Source organism: Lynx canadensis, chromosome C2, assembly GCF_007474595.2.
Source record: "Lynx canadensis isolate LIC74 chromosome C2, mLynCan4.pri.v2, whole genome shotgun sequence".
Lineage (NCBI taxonomy): Eukaryota > Metazoa > Chordata > Mammalia > Carnivora > Felidae > Lynx > Lynx canadensis.
The window spans coordinates 45,315,880-45,322,459 of NC_044311.2; positions in this window are offsets into that span (position 1 = coordinate 45,315,880).

A 6,580-nucleotide genomic window follows, 5' to 3' on the forward strand; every position below is an offset into this window, starting at 1 on the left:
AGTGGGATACCAGGGAAGTAAAGCTACTGGTATACAGGAAGGCCTCTATATGGATCTGTGATCATTTCTGGCAGAGGAATTTGTGAGTGATTTTTATGTTTTCGTTACATTCTTCTGTATTAAAAAGGGTTTTTGTTAAAAAAACAATAGCTCATATAATTTATAATAAAAAACATATTTCTTATTAAAAGGTGAAAACAGCATGGCCTTTGCAATCTCACAGGTAGGAGTGTAAATTCTGGCCATAGTCCTTTCTCTCTCTGTGGCTGTGTATATGCTAATTTACCTCCTTGAACCTCAGTTTCCTAATCTGTAAAAAGTGAATATAACACACTCTCTCTTGCTTGTATGTTGTTATGAATAAAGTAGGTGAAAGCACCTGACACATGACTGTCACCAAATAAATTTCCTTCCATTGAGAAGAAAGTGCATGTCGCCCTGGGACCCCTTTTCAGATCATTTCTAATTATACAGGTGAAACATTCCAAAGCCCCAACATCGTGAAGATATTGTGTATGTATATGTGTAGGTGGGCGCAAGAAGGGAAGGAAATGTAAGAATAAAACTGTGAGAAAGATGCCCTATTATGTGCAGGTACCTAGTATCACTGAACTGTACCCTTAAAAATGGTTAACATGGTAATCTTCTGTTGAGTATATTTTACCACAAAAGTTAAAAAGAAGAAAGAAAGAAAGAAACTAACGGGAGAGTGAGAACACCTTTCCTTTCCCACACTCTTTGAGCCCTGGACTTTCTCAGGTAGAGATGCAAGCCACATTTTGTGTTTTCTTAGTTTCAGCCACAGTGAAGGCATTTTTCCCAAGGGGCTATTTCCGCCCATGTTAATTTCCTGTTGTAATAAATACAGGTCAACATGTGATACAGAAAGTGGCTTTTGTTTGTATGTTTTAAAAATACTAACTAAATGAAGAGACATGTGATGGCTGGCACATGCAGGTTCCGCAGTCAGGGCAGCAGACTGGCAGGTGGAACCGTCGGGGACTAGAGGCAAGGACTGGGAGTGTGGGGAGCACATGGAAGAGGAGACCCCTTTTAAGTTCCTTCCCTGCCGCCTGGCTTTCCACTGCTTCTTCCCGCATGCCTTTCATCATAGTCTTAACAAAAGTTATTTGAACACATTGGCTCCACACTTGGAGATGACTCTGGGGGAAGGAATTTCAGTGCTTCAGCACTTTGTTCCTCGGACAGCCATCTGCTGCCCAAGCGATCTGACGGGCAGTCAGAGTAGCCGCCATTCATCAGGGTCCATCTGTGCACCAACGTCTTCTTCGTCTCTGAGCTTTGTGTGTATGTTCCTCACAGTGATCCTCTAAGGTGGGTGTTATTATCTCCACTTTATAAATGTGGAAGCTGAGGCCCAGTAAGGCTAGTGATTTGCTGAAAGTCTCACTGCTAATTAGTGGCAGAATCAGGATCCAGATCTTGATCTGTTTAATCTCTAAAGTCTACACTCTTCATTATACTTGGTAGGTCACTTTGCTTTGCATTTTAACAGAAGTATAAAACAAGGGAAAAAATAAGATGGGGGTTAGACCAGATCAGTGGTTCTCAACTCTAACTGCTGTTGGGTTCTCCGGGGAGGCTGTAGAAAGCCGACAGAAACTCAGCCCTACTGCCAGGGATTCTAACTCTGGTGCTCTGGTCCCCAGGTGATTCTGAGGGGCAGGTGGGTTGAGAACCCTGATCTACACCAGTGCTTCTCAGACTTGGGATCCAGATCAGCCAGGATTGTGTGAGAATGCAGATTCCGATTCAGTAGGTCTAGGGTATGATGGGAAATGCTACATTTCTTTCTTTTTTTCTTTTTTCCTCTTGTCCTTTTTCTTTTCTTTCAGATCCAAGTTAGTTAACATACAGTGTAGTGTTGATTTCAGGGGTAGAATTTAGTGATTCATCACTTACATGTAACACCCAGGACTCATCCCAACAAGTGCCTTCCTTAATATCCGTCACCCATTTAACTCCTCCCCCCACCCACCTCCCTTCCATCAACCCTCAGTATGTTCTCTATTGTTAAGAGTCTCTTATGGTTTGCCAGGAGATGATACATTTCTAACAAGCTCCCAGGTGACGCTGAGGCTGCTGGTTCATGAACACACTTTGAGTAATGAGGGTCTGAATGATCTCTAGGTTACTGTCCTCTTCTAACATGCTGTGACAGTAGAGAAAGCAGTTCTCAAGCACAGGTGTTCTGTATCCAGCAAACATCTGCCTCCCTATGTCCTGGTCATCGCTATCTGTCGCAAACAAGCAGTATTGCTTTTGGTGGTCAAAATGTGTGAAAGCCAAACATCAGTAATGGTGCATCGTGTAACATGGTGAAGGGTCATGGACTCTAGAACCTGCTCATATCCCGGTTCCGTTGCTCACCAGCTGTGAACTTAAGCAAGTTGCTTTGTCTCCCTGAACTTTAATTTCCTCAACTTCAAATTGAGGCTAATAAACTCTTATCCTCTTTGGGATGTGGGGAGGATTTGATGGGTTAACCTAGATGAAGCACTTGGCACAAATAGATGCCCAATAAAAGGCAACTGCTGTTATCTTGGTGAACTTTGCAAGCTGATCTAATCTTCTAACACAGTTCCTGTAGGCCAAAGGGATCCTCATCTGTGTCCTCTGCAAGGATCATCAAACACTTTGATATGAATGTCAGGTGACACTATGACGTAAGAAATTTTATGATACAGGCCCTTCAGGCTAGCATTTCTGCCGTTGCCTAGGGAATGACTGGGACAGAGAGACTATTTCCTCCCTTCTCTGGACTGTTAGATTATCTCTCTATCTCTGTTGCCTGCCTGTCCAAGGCAAATCCCCCAGTGATTTTTGCTATAAAAACAGACAACGTTAACTCTTGAGGTGTTTTCTTCAATGCTGTCATCAGACTAATATTGGTAGTAACTTATTCAATCAGATATTCATGATGTGCCCAGGTACCAGGGATACAAGGATGAACAAAAGGTTCACAGTTTGTTGAGGGGAGGCAGACACTAAGCAAATAAAATATATAATTATGACTGTAGAAAGTGCTATGAAGAAAAAGAACAGGGTACCCTGAAAGAAAATATTAAAGAGCTTGTGCCACTAACAACTTTCATTTAAAAAGAGCCTCTGAAGGGGCGCCTGGGTGGCGCAGTCGGTTAAGCGTCCGACTTCAGCCAGGTCACGATCTCGCGGTCCGGGAGTTCGAGCCCCGCGTCAGGCTCTGGGCTGATGGCTCAGAGCCTGGAGCCTGTTTCCGATTCTGTGTCTCCCTCTCTCTCTGCCCCTCCCCCGTTCATGCTCTGTCTCTCTCTGTCCCAAAAATAAATAAACGTTGAAAAAAAAAATTAAAAAAAAAATAAATAAAAAGAGCCTCTGATTGCCCATGTGTACGTGTAGAATGGACTGGACCGGGGCAAGAGGGAGGACAAGCAGTTAGAAGCTCTTACAGGTGTCCAGGCCTGGGTGGTGGCAGGGGAGCCTGGGAGAAGTTGGTGGGATCAAGACTTGGAGCAGGGGCGCCTGGGTGCCTCAGTCAGTCAAGCGTCCTGTCTGACTCTTGATGTCGGCTTAGGTCATGATTCCAGAGTTGTGAGAGCTAACCCTGCAACAGGCTCCACGATGAGCTTGGGATTCTCTCTCTCCCTCTCTTTGTCTCTCTCTCTTTCTCTAAAAGACTTGGAGCAAATTCCCTTCATTTGCCTTATCATAAAATGTTGGCTTGTAGGTTTAATAGTTTTATAATTTTTCCCCGTTTGCTCAATGTAGAAGACACCATATTGTAGTCATGAAAAATTCCAACCGGTTCTGTGGCTTTCCCTTTGTAGGCCCCTCCCTCCCTTCCTCCCTCCCTTCCTTTCTCTGTTTCTTCTGTAAAATAGCGGTGGTGATAGCAGGCATTGGTATCACAGGGTCTAACATTTTTCCTTGCCCTGTCATTTGAGGACTCCAGTACAAATTAAAAGAATGCACAAGTACAAAATGTAAAGCTTCAAACTTAGTAGCTGAAGCAGCTTTAACAATACAGAGAGTTGGATTTCCTATTCTTTAAGAACTCTTGATTTCCTCTCTTTCAGGCCAGCATAGGTCAGTGAAATTAGAATCGTACTTCAAGCACAGGCTGCGTGAGTCAGGAAAGGTCAAGGCCACAGGATGCTCAAGCCAGAACTACAAAGCAAAACAGGTCTCTGTCCCCAGGCACTGTACCTGGCTCTAGACTGTGGGAATCCAAGAGGCAGCTGGAGCATGAGTCACCAGCTAACACCAATTGACACATGCTGGGTCACAATTATCCCAGAATCACCTCATATAAAACCTGGCTGGAATGATTTACACACCCTAAATAGCTCAATTGTCTCACAGAAATGAGATAGTAGAAACATTTCTACTAGACTACTATGATCGTGTATTTAGTAGATATAGAGTAGAAACATTTAAAAAACAAACCTTCTAATGTTGCAGGTTAGGAAATATGGGACCAGAGATGTGGTCCCAAATGTGGGACCAACCTAAGGTCACACTGCTGTCACTTGGCAACACCCAAGAACCTGAAGTTAGGCACAAGGAAAATGTCCTTGGACAATATGGTAGAGAAGTTGCGTAATTCTGCTGACAAGACAGAGACGCTCAGCCATTTGTTTGAATCTGTTGGTAGTTCTAGGTCCAACTCAATTGTTGATGCCTCAGTGGCCTTTCCTCGCAAATTCCTGACAATGTGCACCGGATAGTTCACTGTAGGGACATCACCTTCTTAATCCCCTAGATGTTAAGGAATCAGGGAAACCAAGACCTCATCCTGCTCACGGAAAGGCTGAGAGCCTCTGATCCCAAGGTCAGTTGGTTTAAAAAAAATTTAAGTATAGAATAATGGAAATAGAAACATGACATACACTCAGGTTCTTGCCACCCAGAATTAATAACTATGAACATTTTCTCCCAAAGAATTTTGAGCATCTCTTTTTCTTCAGAATGGCTCAGGCATTGGAAGGCACAGGCCGAATTTACTATCTTGCTTGATCAGCCCGATTTCTGTCAAATTAGAATATACAACTAGGACATGAAAGGGAAAGAGATTCTTTTTTTATATGGTGCAGAAGTGGACCATGTGATGAGTTTTGACAAATGACTACCACTGTGTTGTAAATTGCGTTTGCAACTGGAACTACATAAAAAGGCGCTTTAATTTACATAACCTTTTTTTGCTGTTTTCACTTCCTCTTAAAACAGGGAATAACCTGGGGATTTTTGTTTACGGGCAGAAAATGCTTACTTTCAAAAAAGAGAGTTAAAGTTAGGTTTACAGATTTCCAGTGACAGAGATTCAAGGGAGCTAAGTAGCTCTGGAAAGTAGATGTTCAGAGTTTTGTTGCCTAAAACTTTAATTTGTCAAGTTTTGGAAACATGTTTGAACTGGGAGTCAGGAAGTCTGAATTCTAGAATCGGTGTTGCCACTAATGCGCCGTTATGGCCGCTAGCCCATCACTTTACCTCCCAAGGCTGAAAACCTAACGTTTTATGCTTTAGGAAGAACTTGATTCCATAATGTCCGTCTTCACAGGGCTTTTGAACGTAACTTTCTTTACCTTTGGTACCTTGTTGACCAATTGGTCCTGATTTTCCCCATCACACATCACAAGAAGTCTTGGATACGGACACGAGTGGTGGTGAAAGAAGCTAGTGAAGCTGATGCACAAAACACATTGCCTGGGCATCATGTACACAATGGACAGCCAATCTGGACCAGCTCCAGCTCTGAGAGTCAAAGTCCACCTGCTCCTGGATCCTAGTTTTGCCTCCACAGATCCCCCCCGTGTAGTAAATGTGATTTTCTTGGTAACAAGAGCTATAGTTTTCATCCATTTACCAAACACGTTATAAGCACCTTCTTTTTGCTAAGGGCACTGTTTCTCACCTTTATTGGAAGAATAGCCTAGAAGAGAAGTTACTTTAGCAATTCCTAAGCGTGTCTGGTATTTTTGCTGTAAACATCTTTGCCACAAGCATTGTTGTCATGTAACTAATTGTCCAGAAGGCAATTTTTCTATAAAAGCCCAAATAACTGGTTTCATTCCTCCATTGATGAATCAACTGTCTCTGGCAGTTAATGTATTGAAACTACCTATCAGTTTCATTTCATTTCTCCATTGACAAAGTTCTCCTATAAATCTTAGCTAGCCCTCATAATGGTCTGTACAGGGCAAGTAGATGAAATAGTGAGTCGTAACAAGTACATGTATTGACTTAACAGAAAGTATGGTGATAAAACTTACAGGAAATGTGAAATGAGCATAAAGCCAGATGACATCCTATGTTAGAAAGTGATAGCCTATCACGATGATGACAAAGCTCATTTACAGTGCATCACAACATTAGCATTTCTTTAACATTTCCCATATAACTTTGGAAGGTCGGTCGATGAACATGTGACAATATGCCAAGAACAGACAACAGCACAAAGGCTTTCAGAACACAACACAAAGCTCCATTACAAACATGTAATCCTAGTATTGGGAAGCTGATACATTTCTTAATAAAGGAAGAAATTTTAGCAAAAAATAAATAAATAAATAAATAAAAAGCA